Source organism: Triturus cristatus, chromosome 6 (genome assembly GCF_964204655.1).
Source record: "Triturus cristatus chromosome 6, aTriCri1.1, whole genome shotgun sequence".
NCBI classification, from domain to species: Eukaryota; Metazoa; Chordata; class Amphibia; order Caudata; family Salamandridae; genus Triturus; species Triturus cristatus.
In genome coordinates this window covers 76547414-76567765 of record NC_140589.1, presented here as the reverse complement: position 1 = coordinate 76567765, position 20352 = coordinate 76547414, and positions in this window count along the sequence as shown.

The following is a 20352-nucleotide window of genomic DNA, read 5'->3' as shown; positions in this document are numbered from 1 at the left end:
CTGATAGCCAGAAACCGGTCCTAGGATGCTTGATTCCGGTCCAGGGAAGACATGGCTTGGCAGTTCGGGCTGGACTGTTCCCATGAGGCACAGGGTCAAGACTGATTTGCATATGGCCATGTCTAAACTGGGGTGACGTAGTGGGCAAAAGAAAGATGGATTTAACCCAGATCTCTTGACTGGGGGAGAATGTCTGCATTGTCAGCATTCCGTCCATCAATTGTTTGTTGTAACGCTTTTCGCCCTAAGTGGGATGGGTATTCCCAGACGTGGGACCCGTGCTCACTACGCCACTGGAGTCAAGCTATCCTGGCTGATGACGGCTGATAGCCAGAAACCGGTCCTAGGATGCTTGATTCCGGTCCAGGGAAGACATGGCTTGGCAGTTCGGGCTGGACTGTTCCCATGAGGCACAGGGTCAAGACTGATTTGCATATGGCCATGTCTAAACTGGGGTGACGTAGTGGGCAAAAGAAAGATGGATTTAACCCAGATCTCTTGACTGGGGGAGAATGTCTGCATTGTCAGCATTCCGTCCATCAATTGTTTGTTGTAACGCTTTTCGCCCTAAGTGGGATGGGTATTCCCAGACGTGGGACCCGTGCTCACTACGCCACTGGAGTCAAGCTATCCTGGCTGATGACGGCTGATAGCCAGAAACCGGTCCTAGGATGCTTGATTCCGGTCCAAGGAAGACATGGCTTGGCAGTTCGGGCTGGACTGTTCCCATGAGGCACAGGGTCAAGACTGATTTGCATATGGCCATGTCTAAACTGGGGTGACGTAGTGGGCAAAAGAAAGATGGATTTAACCCAGATCTCTTGATTGGGGGAGAATGTCTGCATTGTCAGCATTCCGTCCATCAATTGTTTGTTGTAACACATAATTCCAATCAGCATAATTTTCAACAAAGCCACACAGTTCCATGCCACACAATTCAGCACCACACATTTCCATTCTACACCACATAATTCCACACCAAACCACATAATTCAACACCACAACTCCGCAACACACCACATACCTCCAATACACGCCACAAAATTTCCCATCATGCCACAAAATTTAACAGCACACAACATAATTCAATTTGACTACATGACACTCCACAACACACAATACCATTGTACATAATTAACTCCTTTACACACAATCCCACTCTACATAATTCCAGAACATTCAATAGCATGTAACTACTATCCACATACTTCCACAGCAGAACATGCCACATAACTCCACTCCATAACTCCACTCCACAACACACAATTCCAATCCAACCCACATAATTACACTCCACACCACATACATCCACTCCACTCCATAACACATGGGTAAATAACATTGTCATTTACAACGCCAATAGCTCTAACTCTTGCAAATGCGAGACCTGTTGCATTGCAAATGCTTGTTTTCTTTGCTTCCTTACTGCTCACATTTCCAGAGTAAGTTTGCACTCTGCCGCTGCTGGCACATCTGCCCGTATCCTGCCCTCACCCCACGCCTTGCTCCACCACTCTCTGCCCAGGACCGAAGCTTCCTGACTGGCACCACCCGACGCACTGGTCTCCGCTCTCGACCTGACTGAATTAAATTGAACTGACAGTGGGTAATAACCGGCAACAGTTAAAACTGTTGTGAAATCTGCAACACGCACTCTGGCGGTAAATGAAGGTGCGGTACCCCTCTAAGATGGCCCCCGCTATAGAACATCCTTCTTCTGATGCTGCAGCTGACTCTACCGCTGTGGCTTTGGGCTCTGGGTGTCTGGAACATTCTGCTTCATCTGGTGTGCATGATCTGTGTCCGGACAGGGCTGCTGCTCCCGAATAACCAGTATGTGCTTGTTTCCCCACCAAGCAGTGCAGAAGTCCGGCTATGAGCAGAGCTGCCGCGATGTCCCTTTCAAAAGTGCGGTCCTTCTAGCAAGCGAGGGGAGAGCCCATTCAAATGCACTGGAGTACTGCAGGGCTGCTGTACCTTTACAGGGCACGTCACGTCTGCCTCGCCGCTGTAAATGCACACATTTTGTGTTCCCCACCACGGCTGTTGCACCTCAAGTGGTGCTGTCAACACTTCTCGCATCACTCTTGCTCGAGTAACAGTGACAGCTAAAGCCATCTGAGACATGCTGCACTTAAATGTGAAGACGCTGAGAACTCTTTAATTGAAAGAATGCCAGTACATAATACTACCAACCCAGTAAACATATAACAGCCCTGCTCAGGAGTACTCGTGCTGCTCTGTTTAACGTGTGGCACAATTTTTGAGAAAGGTCAGTACGAGCCAATCAAAAAGAAGCCCAGTTGCTGTTTGTGGCTAATGTGAATATATCCGGCTGCTTCAGAAGGGCTGGCAGTGCCCATGAAAAGTACATCAACCAAGAAAAGTACGGGGCATATCAGCAACAACCGGCGATAATTATCGCTAAGCGCACTTAGCGCTAGGATAATTATCGCCGGCTAGCGTGGATTTTTATCGCTGAGATAGCGTGCTATTAGCAACGCTTATCTCAACAGCGATAAAAATCCTCGCGCTAACTGCCTAACGTGAGATTATCGCTGGAAACCCAGCGATAATCTCACGTAGTGTGGCGTTAGCTTGTTGATAGGGCCCCACAAACTTAGCCATGATATCCACCTTCCATAGGATATCATGGCTAAGTCAGTCCTGAAGCAGGCGTAAGGAAAGTAGCGATAACAGGGGTTATCGCTACTTTCCCTGACGCTATGCTTCATAGCGTGGGGCTTGATGATAGGAGAAATGTCGCTTAGCGACATTTCTCCTGTCATGTCAGGTCAGGAACGCCCACTTTGCATCTCATTAGAGATGCAAAGCTGGGCGTTAGGAATCCCCACGCAAAAGCAAGGTTTCATGCGTTAGTGTGACCTTGCTAATTAGGCGATAAAATTATCGCCGCTTTTCGGCCGAAAACGGCCACAAAAGCGGCAATAATTTTCTATCGCCGCCTTGTAAATATGCCCCATGATCTGTCCCATTACATGTTGAGAGCCCAGCTGATAAGCGTCAAACCCAACGAGCATTGCAGAGATGTTCTGGCACTAAACTATTAGAAATATACCAGCCACGCCGAGAGGTGCTTTAACTATGCCAAAATCCTTCTGCCCAGGGCCTGCTTGTTTGCACTTTAGGTGTGTAAAGATCAAACCGGCATCTCTGGGTTTCTTCGGGGTTTGCATGAACTTTAGACTGAACAAACCACAAACCGTGAGCAAACATTCCCTCTCTCTCCCCCTTGTTTTGTGTAAAATTCGTGCACTAACAAGAAGTCATTCTGAGTTATATGTTTGGACTCCAGACACACCAAACGTACAAAAACGGGTATTCTGCTCTGTGCAGCGCCATCATGATACGGACCATAGTCCTGTAAAGCATCTCGGCTAAAAAATGCAGCTACCAAAGTGCTGCACTACCTATCCAAAGTACAGCGGTCTGAGAAGCCCTTGTTCTGTGTAGCACCACCATAGCAAGCCTGGCGCTGCCCTATTACCAACTATACTAGGCAGTCTGCTTTCCTATTGCTCTTCCAAAGTCAATGCTAAGAGGGACATTAGGATGGCGGGCGGACATCCTGTTGTGCAATGGGACTACCCGCCATATGTGCGGGGGTCCCGTAGGTGAAATTAGGATGCGCCCGCCACACTGGCCGGCGCATCCTGCATTCCTGACATTGCGGCGGGCGGTGCTCTCAGCACCGCCCGCTGCAATGCCAAGAAGGCATGTTGTACACTTCCATGCATAACATGGCAGGCACCGCGCGGTCCCTGCCATGTTGTGCATGGAACTGCAGGGGGGTACCATTGGTACCCCCCATGTGCATCCCCCAGAATCCCTGGGGGCCAGTTACGGGCCCCCAATGTCACAAACCGCCTGCCTTTCCGTGCCACGGAAAGGCAGATCCCCGCCTGCATTGTAATATGGATGGCGGTGTCTACCAGACACCGCCACCATATAAAATGCTTTTCTCAGTGTCCTCAGTTTAAGCAGCAGCCACTGGACAGATTTCATCCTATTTGCACAGCGCCTTATGGCCTCTAAGCGCTAGGGGTTACAATGCTGGAGAGGCATGTAGAAAGACTCATATTAGACATTAGAAACCCTAAACATGGAGAAAAAAAATCTGTTATAAGATCATATTCAGACTTCAACTCCACAGAATGCAGGCGATTAGTTTTGAGAGGGTAATGGAAAAACAGATGTACCCAGAAAAGGGATGAGACGGCAGCCTGGCTCGGTACAGTCACACATGTATGGCCCAGCATCCAGCTTCAGGCGCTCTTCATGTATCCCCATAGCACGAGGTAGTGCTTCCACACAGCACAAGTGCAAATCAGATGACAAAAAACTGAAATACACAACCAATCACACAGGTCTGCAAGTATATAATTCTATGGCTACAAAAGCATTGACACCTTTATTAAATGTTTTCTTTGCGGGCCATTATGTACAATACACTTTAAGAGGGTGACAAAATGAGGGAAAAACAAGGAATCGATCAATTATGGATGTTACCATGGGGCATATCAGCAACAACCGGCGATAATTATCGCTAAGCGCACCTAGCGCAGGGATAATTATCGCAGGCTAACGTGGATTTTTATCTCTGAGATAGCGTGCTATTAGCAACGCTTTTCTCAAAAGCGATAAAAATCCGAGCACTAACTGCCTAACGTGAGATTATCGCTGAGCCTAGCGCTAACTGCCTAACATGAGATTATCGATGGAAACCCAGCGATAATCTCACGAAGTGTGGCGTTAGCTTGATGATAGGGCCCCACAAACTTAGCCATGATATCCACCTTCCATAGGATGTCATGGCTAAGTCAGTCCTGAAGCAGGCATAAGGAAAGTAGCGATAACAGGGGTTAGCGCTACTTTTCTTGCCGCTATGCTTCATAGCGTGGGGCTTAGCGATATTTCTCCTGTCATGTCAGGTCAGGAACGCCCACTTTGCATCTCATTAGAGATGCAAAGCTGGGCGTTAAGAATCCGGGCGCTCATGCAAGGTTTCACGCGATAGCGTGACCTTGCTGATTAGGCGATAAAATTATCGCCGCTTTTTGTCAGAAAACAGACGCAAAAGCGACGATAATTTTTTAGCGCCTGCTTGTTGATATGCCCTTATGTACTTTAGAGGAACAGTATAAGTATTACACTGGACGCACACGGCTCCCCCTTGTAGTGAAATGAGTTGTGAATTCAGCTGCACTGTGCTATACAAGACTTCCTAGTACAGCAATAACCACTGTACCGAGTGCCCTTCTCCGAAATGCAATGCAGATAGAACACAGAGCTGCACTGACATGAAACACACCGCGCACTGAATTACAAGTCCAAACTTTATAGAATATGGCTACCGCCCAGCGACCTCTTTATCAAGAAACTGAGCTTCAGCTGCAAAAACACATTTAGGGCAACCTTAGGGGTATAATCACACCTAGTTCAACATCAACATGAGGGTGGTAACAATTAAAGAAGCAATAATCATATTTAGATGTGCAAACATATTAGGTGCAAAATAACTCTTGTTGCAGGGTTATATGGGGTGTTGTGCCTCATTTCAGCCCAAAATCAATCAATGCATAAAGAAAATACGATACTAAAATTCTGAATTATTTTGAAAAGTTGTGCATCAGTATGACACAACATTATGTTGAGACCACATTGAGTTACACAATTCTCTTTGGTGCAACATTAACATTAGTGTGAAAAACATTTAGAAGCTCAAATCACATTTATGTAGAAAATCAAATCTAGGTGCAAAATCATCATTGGTGCAATATCACCAGAAGTGTGGTAATACTTTTAAGAGCACACATACACGTTCATTATAGTGCTTGATCCTTTCACTCATCTCCAAGCACTGCAATGAGCAGCACTCTTGCACCAACCATGTCATCTCTCCCAAACACACCCACTGCCCTCTCATCTCTCGCTCACACTTGCACTCCCACCTCTCATCTCACAATCTATCACTCTCTGTACTGCCGTCTCACACATGCGCAAATGAAACACTTTTTTGGGGTAACTTTGACGTGTGGTGAAAACAAATATTTTAATATGATCAAAGTAAATCAAAATACAGGGATTATATTTAAAAAATGGTTGTTTGTACACTGTACACTTTTATCAGTAAAACTGTATGTCTGGGCAAATGTAATGAACATTTCAAAGGAAAATATGTTCTTTGTAAAAGCAGTGCGTTACCACACTATGCATACTGCACTGTACCCCACTGCACTCTACGCCGCTCAAATCCACTCTGCACTATTCCACAAAACATCACTCCACACCACAACAATCTATCCTCTGCCACTCAACTCAACACTACACTATGCACCACATTACTTCGCACCACTGCACACTATGCCACTACATTCTAACATTGCAAACAACACTGTACTCTTCGCCAATGTACTAAACACCAGTTTACTCACAAACAATACACTCTATGCCACAGCACTCTTGCCCATTCTGTTCTACTGCACTGCACACTGTGCCACGTAATTCCACTAAACAAATCCAATCCATGCCACACCACACAATTCCATGCCACACAATTACACAACAATTCCAATTCAACCCACATAATTCCACTCAAACCACATACATACACTCCATAGCACATAGGTAAAAGACATTGTCATTTACAATGCCAGTAGGCCTAAATCAAAAATAAATGTGAGACCTATTGCATTTCTAATGCTTGGTTTTCTTTCTTATATTTTAGCACTCCACAATGGGAATGTCTTTCCTTGCTGTTCTGCAGTCTCTGTCTGCTTGTTCCTCCTCACATCCATGCTCCTACCTCCCACCTCTGCTTATCTGTTGCTCCCCCACCCATCCCCACTCTCCGCTTTCATAAAATGTGCCTCTTTTTACTTTATAGCATTCATAGATGTTTATGGTTTTATTACACATCTCTGTACGCTTGATTTCCCTCATCCCCGCTCCTTCATCCCACATCATTTTGTCTGTTGCTCCTCCCCCCTCACCACTATATTTCACTTTTTTAAAAGAAAAAATATTTTCAAGGCAGTGGAAGCTGCACACTGCTACCAGGCCACCCACATCTTTTTGTCACTGTCACACAGCATTTCTGGTATTTAATTTACAAATTGACAAAGATTGTCAGCCATTTTCAAACTGTAAATTACACTTAAATAAGCAAAAAGCAAAATGGTCATGGGTGCACAACTATGCATGTGAATGCATCATGTAATCACATAAACGCACCCTAGCAGCCATGCCTTTTAGTTTCAGTAAACTGGTTAGACGATGGCCACCCATGTGTGCGCATATGTCATCACGCAGTAGCAGCATTTTTTGCAACAGGTTTTCGCTTACCAAAAATTAATTCCTAGATGGCCTCTGGTGCATGCACATGTCGTCATGAACCGGTGGCCATTTTGAATTTAAAAAAAATTAATAACACAGCATTATAGGCAAACATTGGCGAATCCTAGAGTTGGAATTGCCAATGCTTGTTTAATGTTAGAAGTGGTCCTGGGGGGTTCAGTGCTAGTGAGTCACCGTCCATAGACAAGTGTTCAAGGATAGGCTGAACTTGAGGAAAAGCGAGAAGCAAAATGCAACATACAGAGAAAAACTCACTGAAGACAAGTTCCGTGAGGTTCTAATAGGCAAAGGGTTCTGTTCTTGTGTCCGGGTACGATGAATGGCATGGTTCTGGTATTGCATGGTTCGAGTAATTACACCAGTCAGTAGAGCACATTAGTTTATTACCACTGTTGATAATAAAGTAAAGGGACAAAGAGGATAGTAAATGAACTACTAAAGACAAACAACCACCACAACCACAAGGACAGATCTGCAAGGTTAAGGGCTGTCACAACCCTCCCAATGCAAATCATGATGGGTAGAGAATAGAGCATCTCACCCAGCTCCTACCCTCACCACAAAAAGCACACAAGAAGTGTAAAGCACACAGCATCTCACCCCCAGCACCGCATATTCTTATGAAGCCAAAGGTGGACATGGAGATGAAAGTAGCAGTTTACGAAGACAAGGACGCAAGTGCAAGGCCTGGAACTAGGGGTGCGGCGGGTGCTGCAGCACCCCCAGACCAGCAGGCTTCTCGAAAGATAATGGAAAACAACGAGGCCTTTCATTCCATCTTCATTTCAAGTAGCATCAGTTGTTTGTTCCAATGCAACCAAAGCTCACTTGAACCACCTTCAACAAACCACTGCAGATGTGCTTGCCATGTGTATCTAAGTGTACATGATGTGGCTTCAAAGAGATGGCATTTGCGAATTCACTTTTGTCTCTCTCATGAACTGGTCCTATGGGAAATGTATGATGTGCATGAAATGCATCAGTGTTAAAAATAACATTTTGAAAGTTTTAAATGGTATTAAAAATTAGGCTTTTTTTCGTTTTGGGCCTTTAAATAGTAGGATTGGTTTCAGAATTTGTTTTACCTGCGGGTTTGCAATATTTGAACTCCTGTAAGGGGTAGCCCATTGTTCCACAATTTACATGGCACACTGCATCCCGGAGAAGCCATTTTCAATTACTGAATTTGAAATTTCCAACTGAAATGGCAAATTCCATAGCCTGGAATCACTTACCATTTGATATCTGTTTTGAAAAACTGATGAATTAACCAAGAACAACAGGCATTAATTCTCCTAATAACCGTACGCCTCCAACTAGTCCATCAAATTGTTGCATTTCCCAAATCAAAGGCATGGTCATCAAATCTACCAAAATGTTCGTACGATGGAAAATCTGGTCAATCCACTATGCAGTTCATGCTGTTCTGTAAATGTTATAAAGACAGCAGATTAATTGTACTCCGCCCCTCATTTATCATCAGGTGGCCTTTGATTTTCTCAGGAAATTGCCAGATGTTTACATGTCACGCCATTGTAACCTAGATCAACAACGCAATCAGGAGATGCAAATCATGAGGGCACCTAGAGGCTGTGTAATGAGGCAGCTTAAACAATGGCAAAAACCAAAGGAAATGATGGACGGAGTGTTGAACATTGCAAGTACTCACCCCCAGTCAACTGATCTGGGTTTAATCCATCACCGTTCTTTAGCCCACTCTGCCACCACAGTTTAGACATGGCCATATGCAAATCAGTCTGACCCTGTGCCTCATGGGAACAGTCCAGCCCGAACTGCCAAGCCAGGTCCCATGAGGCACAGGGTCAGACTGATTTGCATATGGCCATGTCTGAACTGGGGTGGCAGAGTGGGCTAAATAACGGTGATAATGGGCCAAGATCTTTACGCCTACTCCCTTGTCTACTTTGACAACTAACATGTAAGGTAGCCACAAAATGAACATTGGGTTTACAACATCCTTTTTTCAGCTGGAGGGTATGAATTTTTTTCTCTTTTCTATGTCTTTCATGATTATTATTAATGCTTTTTCTAAGAGTTTGGATTGATTATATCATTTTAATTCTGCTGTGCTCCAATTACTATATTACCATTCATGAGCTCACATGGAGTGCGGAGTATTTTCACGTTTACAAATCTCATATGGTGTTAGGAGTGCGATTTCTAAAGTAATCGATATATATGTATGTTTCATATAACTTATTGTCGATTTTGTTTCTATTGTGTTTTATGATATCGTAATATTTTACACTGTCTATGGGTGAGAGTTTTTAATGTACGTATTTGGTTTGCTCTGCTTTTATGGACTTCTTGCTAAAATCCGAATAAAGTTTGATTTAATTTGATTCACAAAGATGCAATTGTACATACACATGTAAATGAAATCATGCCAAATGAATGTAAGGTGGTCTACATTGTGACTTGAATAGGAGTGTGAAAAAGAATGCCACATGGAAGTGTCGTGGAACCTGACACACGTAGACACAATAAAGTTATTAAGCAACACAGACCCTACACTCGCGTTGTCCGAGACACAGATTGGACTGAAAGTGTGGAAAGTGAACCAGTAGCGTGCGATAATCACACAAACCCTCCCTCAGCAGCACAAGGCTTTCATGTACCGTACCACCACCTCTACCTGGACCTTCTAAACCGACCTCAAATCTCTTCTCTTCCAAAGACACTTCCAGAACTAATTAGAACTTCCTTTTCATGTCCCTCAAGGAAGTTCTTTCAATATTGTAAATCTGTAATCTATGCCTGTACGATCTTCATCCTATGTGTTTTTTGTGTGACTGCCATCTATTGTTTTATTTTACTTTTTCTTCTTTCTTGTTTGTATCTGTAACGCGTAAATATGTAAAATTCTCCTCATGTAACGTACTTGGGGGCATATCAGCAACAACCGGCGATAATTATCGCTAAGCGCACATAGCGCTAGGATAATTACCGCCGGCTAACGTGGATTTTTATCGCTGAGATAGCGTGCTATTAGCAACGTTTATCTCAAAAGCGATAAAAATACGCTAACTGCCTAACATGAGATTATCGCTGGTAACCCAGCGATAATCTCATGATTTCTGGCGTTAGCTTGTTGATAGGGCCTCACAAACTTAGCCATGATATCCACCTTCCATAGGATATCATGGCTAAGTCAGTCCTGAAGCAGGCGTAAGGACAGTAGCGATAACAGGGGTTATCGCTACTTTTCTTGCTGCTATGCTTCATAGCGTGGGGCTTGATGATAGGAGAAATGTCGCTCTCCTGTCATGTTAGGTCAGGAACGCCCACTTTGCATCTCATTAGAAATGCAAAGCTGGGTGTTAAGATTTCGTGCGCTAATGCAAGGTTTCACGCGTTAGCGTGACCTTGCTAATTAGGCGATAAAATGATCGCCACTTTTCGGCCAAAAACGGACGCAAAAGCGGCGATAATTTTCTATCACCGCCTTGCTGATATGCCCCATGGTTCTATTGTGAAGCGCTCTGACACCTTTGGGTAAAGTCCGAGCTATATAAAAATGCATTAAATAAATAAATCAATGTCTATGACACATTGACACTGCGTCAGCGGGCACCATGACTAGGCCGCGCGCCCCTTCTCTCGAGGGCAGAGCCTGCCACTCTGCCCGGCCACCTCGTGACAGGCGCAGGCGCAGCTCATCACGGGCACTGCCACATCTGACATAAATGCCGCAGAAGTTGCCTATCTCTCGCTCACAGCCTCGGGGTGCCGTGCCTTGGCACGCAGCCCCTGCTCCCCGGCCGCCCTCCGCCATTCCCAACGTCTCACTCTGCATCTCGGCCTATTTCAACGCTTCAAACTGCCTTCCTTTTGTGTGGCCACCTCTGACCCCTGTGCCCATTCTCTTTCACTTCCAGTTTCGACGGCGTCCGGCGCACTCTTCGCTTTGTTTCTGGCTTTGTTTCTGACTTTCTTTTGACGGTTTTCAAGAAGAAATGAGGTTGCTAGGATTTTTCACAATCTCCTCTCCCGTATCCGTTCGCTCCTGCCCGCTCATATTTCACTCCCACCTCCACAAAGGCTCGCGCCCTTGGTGACTCCGAGATAATGCCCTGTCACCCTCCCTCCCATCCCTTCATTGCCTGCACCTCAGTTATCTGTGGGCTTTACCCTGCATGCATAACATTAACATTTCCTGGGCAGAGGGTGGGGTTTTCTACAACAAGAATTGGACGTTGAATCCTAACTTTCAACCAGCTTTTATTTAAAAACTCAACTTTTCAAATTCCTGTGAAGATCTAATAATATTTTGACTAAATATTGTATATTTATTTAAAACAACTATGGCACTAAAGTAGGAAATTACTTTTTTTATTCTAAGGTATCAATGCCCATTATGGGGTTCTGAAAACTTTGTCTACTTCAATCTTTTGAAATGTTGGGGGAGCTTTTTAAAAAGACAGGCACATTTATTGATGTGGGCTTATTTATTTAAAATATGTTGGAGGGTTGGAAAGTTGGATTAATAATGAAATATTTATGAAAGTAGATGGAAAGGATGCAGAGCCAACTTGATAGTAAGAGAAGTGTCCTACTTATAAATCCATGCAGCAAAGACCTGTGCAACAGAGAAGGGAGCAACAGAAGGAAAGACTTCCCGCCACAGGTGACCATCACCAGCTGCCGCCAGACCAAACATATTAATATATTGCACCCACTAACCACAGGAACACAAAGGACGCAATATGAATCCAGATCCACCATCATGGTACACCTAAGCAGCGCAGAAATGCACTGGAAAATAATGCCACAAATAGGCGCTACTTTTTAAAAATTTTTGTAGTATTATTCATGGCCAATCATTAAAAAAGCAACCCCCTAATTAAACAAAGGGGCAGGGTTTATAAAACAAGAAAGAGAACGCTCACCTTGACTTTTAATAAGATCAATATGTGAGGCTGTATAGCTAATTCAAGTTCAATGGAGTTCCAGTCTATAAATATTCGTATTACCATTTAAGTATCTCTAAAAGCTTTAAGATTTCTAGTATAAACATCTTTTTTGCTTATAGCACACAATGTTTAGTTTTTACAATAGGAATCATTTGCATGTACACAGCATCTCTCGTTTCATGACTGATAATGGCTCATGTGGTTGTTCCTGTGGAAATTATTCTGTCAGGTGGCCCGGAAGAGATTGTTTCAGAACTTTAAAAATAAGAAGCCTTGGTGAGCTAAATGGACATTTTACGTTAGCTCATTTCCTCCAGATACCTGTGATTGGGAAAAAAGTTTCCATAGAGCTTAAGGCAGTTAATAAATCAATTTGTTGTCTATGAGGTTTCTTTTGGAACCGTTGTGAAAAGATTGGTTCTGGTCCAATAGATGTCCACCAGGTTAGAGTAAATTGTAGTATGCCTTGGATGACTCTACATAACCCAGGTATAGACTTTTCAGCCACTCAAGCATAAATGAACTATTGTCAGAAGAGTTGTGTGACTTCTTGGGAAATGTTTGAAGTCTAAGGTTCAAGCAGGCTTTGCTACATATCCAATTATTGTCTGTGTGACATCTGTTTTCTTGTTATAAAGAGTTCTGTCACGTATTTAATAAGAAGAGAGAACACGTGTTACCTTCACATAGGAGCTGTGATTGTAATCTGGATTGGGAACCTGACTCACCTACACCCTTTAGTCAACTAATTTCCCTCACATAATCAAATATATAACATTGTTTGATTGTTGAAATGGAAGCTTACTGTCATGCCATGGGGGGTTTGTATCACTTGATTAATACAGTAGCTTACTTTTTGAAAAAAAAGTTTACCCAGCCAAGTTAAATTGCAAATCTCTTAGATGCCGCTGGCATCTAAGAGATTTGTTTGCGGATTGGAGACATTAATATTCACTTGTTGGGGAAGTGTATATTGACCTCATAACTCTTTAATTCCTGAAATCAGCCAAAGCACTAACTCTTAGGCAACTCAGACAGACCGTGTTCTTTTCTGACTATGGAATTACGGAACAGGTCCTCATAATGGTAGAGCTGATGATCTATCACGACAAAAATCAAAGGGACTAGGAGACTCAGTTGACAGATGATCTTCCATTCATTTTATCCCCCAAGAATCTGAATGATATTTCTATAGCCGTAATCACTTGCAATAGCTGGTGGATCGGAAGGGGTGCTGAACCATCATGTTATCTTCATACCCCATGTTTGATATGAAGAACGGCTTATCACTTATTGTTCGATAGGTTTACCCCAGACAAGGAAAACTGGTGGTCCTCCAAGAGAATCAGCACTGTCTAGTGTCAAGCTTCGCATGTTTGAGAGATGAACTGAGCTTCCCTGTCACAATGGCAAACTACATTGAGTAGCTTGTATTGAATACCTTTATTCTTGTATTACTATAGATGTGGGTATGATGAGAGATGGAATGATGTGATATGACCTGGTGGATTCCACGGTTGGCAGTTGCCTAAGGAGGTTACGTTCATGTTGTACCCTTTTTTTTAAGCTTAAAAGACGTCTAACCCATAAATTGGACAGAAAACTGAAGTTTTCACCTTGTTATTTATATTCAGGCTTTCCTTTTGTAAAGAACAGTTGCTCTCAATGGAGTTTGTTTGAAGACATTTGGGAATACAGAGAAGTACTCTGAGAATAACTTTGTGTTGAAAAGCAAATGTTTAAATATTTTTTGAACATTTGATTTTGAACTTTAAAGGACTGTACATATTGTTCCATTTTGTCTTTGCATTTGATCCTGTGAAGGAACAGGAAGAATTCTCATGACAAAATAAAGTTACCCCATGAGATGTAAAACGTATTAAGAGGTCTTATTACGGAATATATAAATTGGTAGGATAGGAATCACAGAATAGTAATGCTAATTAGTTACTTTTCCAGCGGCGCAAACAGTCAAGTAGGAACAAAGCTCATCCTCAACAGAGTGTAAATAGTAATGAACCTTAGGGTAGGCTGTGCATAGTTTGGATTGGACATTCATAATCACACTTATAACTCCTTCTAGGGTTCGCAGAGTTATTGTGTTAACTGTACTTATGCAGTGCCATTTTGCAATGCAACTGGTGTTTGCCCTATTCAGGTGTATGTATTATCACAGAATAGAGTTCCAATACTTGCAAAAAAAATGTTGCAAGCTACACACTTTTGCCCAACGCAATATTCAGGCAAATTTAGGCAAAATAACCATAATGCTTGAAGTTCTTGTGTGAACTCTGCATAAATAAAAGTTCATGTCTTCATACAGCACCAACTTGAAGTAGTTCTTATACTAAAAAGGTGAACTGCTGGTGATCATACATCTGAGATACTCATCTTGTGTACGTTTTAGTTTGATGAATCAAATGCCATGCTCCCCTCTATCTTAACAGTAGTCACTAGACGCACTGCTCAATGACGGCAATCATAATGGTTGAGTTAATCCAAGTTGGCCAACTCCAAACATTAATTCAATTGCTCATATTTCTTTTTTAACTTTTGTTCTTGATATTTACAGGTTAATACCAACTTCCAATGACACATTTAGGTTTTTATCTTGAACAATTTGATTTTGCATTATCACTATAATGTCAACATTTGATACATGAATCATGAGTTTCATCAAACATTATTATTCCATCCCTAATGCATTTCAGAAGGGTATGTCCTTCATCAGGGGGGTGCACTTCATGTTAGGATACAAAAACTGTAAATAGAAATGAAACATGTCAAAACACCTGATATAAGGTATTGCAAGGTGGATGTTGCATAATGCAACCTTTGCATAGCACTGATATTATCCCTTCTCCAACCAACAAGATAATACACAGTATAAGCTAAGTCTAAGCCAACATATTAGCGCAAGCACTGAAATCACCAAGTGTCATAGAACTTAAAGCTAAAAACAATGCATCAAGGAATCATCACATGGAGTCCTAGAGCAAACATGTACCAACGCTGTGTCTATTAAGAAAATAGTGTGTTGGTTAGGTAAATGTGCCCCTTTATTCATGAGAAATAACAGGATAAATGATGTAACTCATGTCAGGAATAAATTAAGTCAATTTTTAAGATGAAACGAGATGGTGGCTCAAGTCATATATATGAGTCGGGGATATTTGCCCCTCTGTAGAAGTAATACATAAGTGATTAGCAAAATACTGCTGCTTGAAATATCTACAAAATTAAGGGAAGAGCAATTACCCCTACTTTCCCCATTTTGGAAGAATATGCAGAGAAACTGGCAACCCTAGATGAATGCTATTGCTTAAAAAAACAAAAAGGCTCACTCATTACAACGTTCGAAACTCCTGTACAAAAACGAGAATATAATGAGCACTGGTAAAATAGTGCACGGAAACCACTGATTGGCTGTATTGTCATGTGGGTTGTTTGCATGATCCAATGGGTGAGTGATGGTATTATTCCATTTCACTGTGGTGGCCATGTTAAAGTTACTGGATAAAACAGTGTGAAAGTAACAAACAGCAGAAAGCGACAGGACGCACAGTTAACTGAACAAGTTAACCATCACAAGATTTTGCAAAAGATAATTAACAGCATAATGGGGGGAGGAATGAAAATCTGAACTCACAAAGTGTACGCTGTGAAGGCAAACGCGCTCTGCTGTTGTGTGAGAAAAGACAGATCTGTATAGAATATGTCATAAAGTAGATGCAGACATTTATCAGAATAACACACTGAATATAAATAGTGCTTAGCATTACAAAATATATGACATCTCAAGTCTGTGATTTAAGCCCCTTGGTTGTATTGTGTCCAACAGTCTCCTCCAAACAATTTCCCTTTGAGACACTCGTGAAGTGAACAGCCACACTAGACTTGACATTCTTTCTATGAATGCTATTTTTCTGTTATGATATTTTTCTCTTCAATTTACATTCAGTCTTGCTCAAGTACAACAATCCCCATGGACATTTAAAAAAATAGATATAGTTGCTGCTGTCATAATTCCCTTGGTAACTGAGTTCAATTGTATTACAATTATGTGGGTGTAAAACACTGTTAACTTTAATGAGTTCTCAATTTCAAGATGATGTTTAATTCTTGTGGCGATTTCTTGGAATTCAAAAAATGGTTGCTTTTTGCAAAACTCAGAAAAATTCTTCTCAGCTTGTAAATTTCCCATCTTTTATTGATGATTTTACAAATAGTCATGCTACTCGTGGAATATTTAGAAACAAAGTTAAATTGCCTTTTGGTTCTTGATTCAGATTTTATCATCAAATCATCGAATGGGAACAAGTCGTAAACTGGTGCATGCTGGCTGAATGAGAAGTTTATATAAACAGGGGATGCCCCATCAAGTGGGACAAGATATGGGGGAAATGGAATGTACATCGAGGCAATATCTGCACCTCCCCATCGGTACAAGGACAAGGAATGGAAACGTGAAGTCAGATGATGTCCCTTAGACGAGAGAGGGGTAGGGGTGGGGGATACATGAAGAGGTTGCATGATGGATGTAATCAATTGTTCATGATCTGTTGTGATGCATGGTCGTGTTGTTTATGTCATTCTAATAAATGCCAATAAAAATGTTTTTTTTAAAAACGTCTGGATTTAGTGTGAATGCATTCTATGGTTTAGGTGATTATTTGTTGAGGGTAGCCTCTCTAGTAATGTATTAGTTTTTAACTTCTCTATTGTCCTGACTTTGAGAGGTAATTCTTTTAAAATTTGTAAATTGTTGAATACAGAAGGTGTTTTTAGGGAATCTAGGTGAAAACTGTGGACATGCAACAAGTTATTCTTGTCTATTCAAAACATCTAAAAAAAGCAATCAGTGTGGAATCCATATTGTGGGTGAATTTTTCCATTTAAACAGGGGATGTTTTCCACCAATGCCTCATGAATCCCTCTCTACATTATGAAGATGTCATCTTCGTATCTCAAGTGGAATATCAAACTGTCTGTCCATTTAGTATCTCTGTAGATGTAGTCTTCCTCACAGTTTGCCATAAAAATATTGGGGCACCTAAAAAACATTGAAGTTTCTTTTATAAAACAAATCATTGATTCTATTGAGAAAATCTGTAGTATCATTGATGTATGATCTCCTGTTTTGAATAATGGGTTGTAAATATTCATCTAAAAATTTAGCCAGTGGTTTAGCGCATCCTGGCCCAATAGGATGAAATTACAGAAATGACAAGTGTCATATCAGAACATGGCAATTTGGTTACAAAGAGATACAAAAAAGGTATCTATTATCCCTGTTACAGTTAGATTGGGGACTTTCATTGCAGGTTATTACCTTTAGATATCCCTTCAATCTGTAGGCATCAGTGCCCAGCAGAAGTAACGAGTCAGAGTGGCGGTGTCCTGAGACTCGGTTTCTATTTATTCTCTTTATTCCATATCTACTATTACCCGTCATATTATTGTTGTATGTGGGCATTGATGGAGGCAGTGAGAGTTGAAAGAGCACATCGCTCCCGTCGGAGCTAGAGCACAATGTTAGTGGTTTCTGACAGGCAGTGCCAGGCATGCCAAGGAGCAAGGCCTGTGTTCTGTACTCTGCTGCTCAGCCAGCGTAAGTGATGTCACAGAATGTTCCCTGTGTGTATGTTTGAGTGGAATTGTCAGTTACTGTATGTGGGCTGAGCAGCAGGGATGCTGCTCCCGGTGGGGCTGATACTACAATAACCATCTTGTCCTCTAATGTTCCTGCCTTGATTGAACTAAAGAATAAACGTACCATTTGGATACAACTTCCTCCCAGCGTACCCTCATTCTTGTATTTCAAACCTGCTGCCACTAATTGACGTCCATGCAGTGCGGTATTCTGAACCCTTTCATTTCGAAACAAACTGGTGACATCTGGCGGGGGGTTAAAATATTTTTGAATAAAAAAGAACGACATTTGTGTAAATATAAAGAGCAGTGCAATCATTCTTCATATGATCTATGACTGATGATATGCCCAATTTTATAGCCACAGTTGCTCTCAGAAGTGGTTGTATCCACAGGTGGCACATCTCTAGGGGAGGGCGGGAGACCTTTGGTGGAGGGAATGGAACTTATTGTCAAAGACTAAGAATACATGTCTGTAAATCTTCATATGCACATGGAAAGACATCCTTGTTTTTCTTGCTACCTTTGTCAATGTATTAAAAGTGCCTCTGTATCAGATGCCATATATTAAACAAATACTTTAATTAAAGGAATAATTGAGAAATGTCATGCTGTTTACATAAAAGATCTGCTTGCATATCCAGGATTAAAACCCATTTGTCAAATCTCAGTTTTAGCCGCCAGTTGCTCCCAGGCATGGCTGCGGTGTGCAGCTGAGTCACATAATATTTTAGCAAAGTCGTCACAAATGAAATTTACCGAGTTAATCAGGGCCATTTGATCCATTTTACCTTACAGGCTTTCATTAATATTCTGGTGTCGTTTACATTTTTCGTTCTAATTTCCTATACACTTGTAATTATAATACATTTGATAGGAAGGCTCTAGTGGAATTACCCGCTCAGCCAAGAATGTATTGGTCAACTGAAACAGAAAGATTTGAGCATGTCCCCAATACATAGACATGTTCTTCCTACTCTGTTTGACATCTCAAGACTCTACAACTCTTCTAAAATCCCCCATCAATTGTATTATTGTTTCATCTGCTGTTCTTTGTTCCATTAGCATTATCTGATAGTCCTAACCACTGACAAATGTTTCGCTTATAACATGTATAGCTCAGGCACGTTTTTTCAATGCTATCCATGATGAGCAAGCAGTTTGATTAAAGTATGCATGTATGTAAGAGCATTTCTAGTGTGTGAACCTAGGGAGAGAGCACTCAACATGGGCAGGTGCAGTTCAGGATTATTTACAATGAAGCAAAATGCCACGGTGCCAGTACCCAATGTGCATTGATAGATTGTCTCTCTGTTTGAAAGGCATGATGCGGGAAAGTACAGCAAACAATGGATGATTTACATTTGCTCTGCCTCCATCATTACGACTCCTTTTACCTTCCTTTCTCCTGCAGGCATGCATGCTCATTTCTGTCCTCACTACACGAATCTCAGTTGTTTTTGGGCTTGCAAGGAACCTGGCGCCTGCTTTGCTGGTGTGAACCCACAAAAGTTAACAAACAAGCATTGGAAAAGACAATAGGTATCGGCTTTGACATGCTGATCTATAGGCTTTGCAAATGTTCGTTGACTTGCAGTGAAAAACATGCACACGCATGATATAAAATGTTGAAATGGGTTTTTAATAAAGGAAATCCATTCCAAGTGGCAGCTGATACACATGCATGCGGTGTGACGCAAGCACATGCATGTGCAAGGCACACGTGCCTCCATGTATCATGACACGTCCGTGGGCATGTGTCATAACACATGCATGAATTTTTATTTATTTATTCTTCTAACATGACAGTCATGTTTGAAGGCAGAATTAAAATCTGGAAAAGAGTGCATGCAAAGTGACGCAAATATAACAAACAGTCGGCAGCACTTGGCATCTCAAAAAATATTAAAATAAAAACATCACACAGCCAGTGAATAAGGAGCAGGTTAGGGAGTGGAATGGGGAGCAGGACAAAGATCATCCTACAGGAGCAGGCAAGGGAAAAGAGAAGGTGCATGGCAGGGGAGATAAAGAAGTAAAAAGTGAACGGAGCAAGGAAGCACATCCTCTCCCATGGAGTGGGAAACACCGAAGAATAAAGAAGTCCCTTCAAGTATGTCGTGGAAGGATACAACTCATCCAATAAGAACACTGTGAGCCTGAAATGCTCCTGCACAGGTCAAACACAGGAAAAGGGAGGAAAGCCACTGAAACTGAGCTAGACATCAAGGGCAACCAATCATGAGCATGGAGCTGACCCAGAGCCCACTTTACATAGATACTATTTATTTGAAACAAAAGGTCTGCCTACAGTTTTCTAATTCTGTCTCTAGTTAAAACATTAAAAGAACGGAGCATAAAGACAATATCTGGATTTAGTAGACAAAAT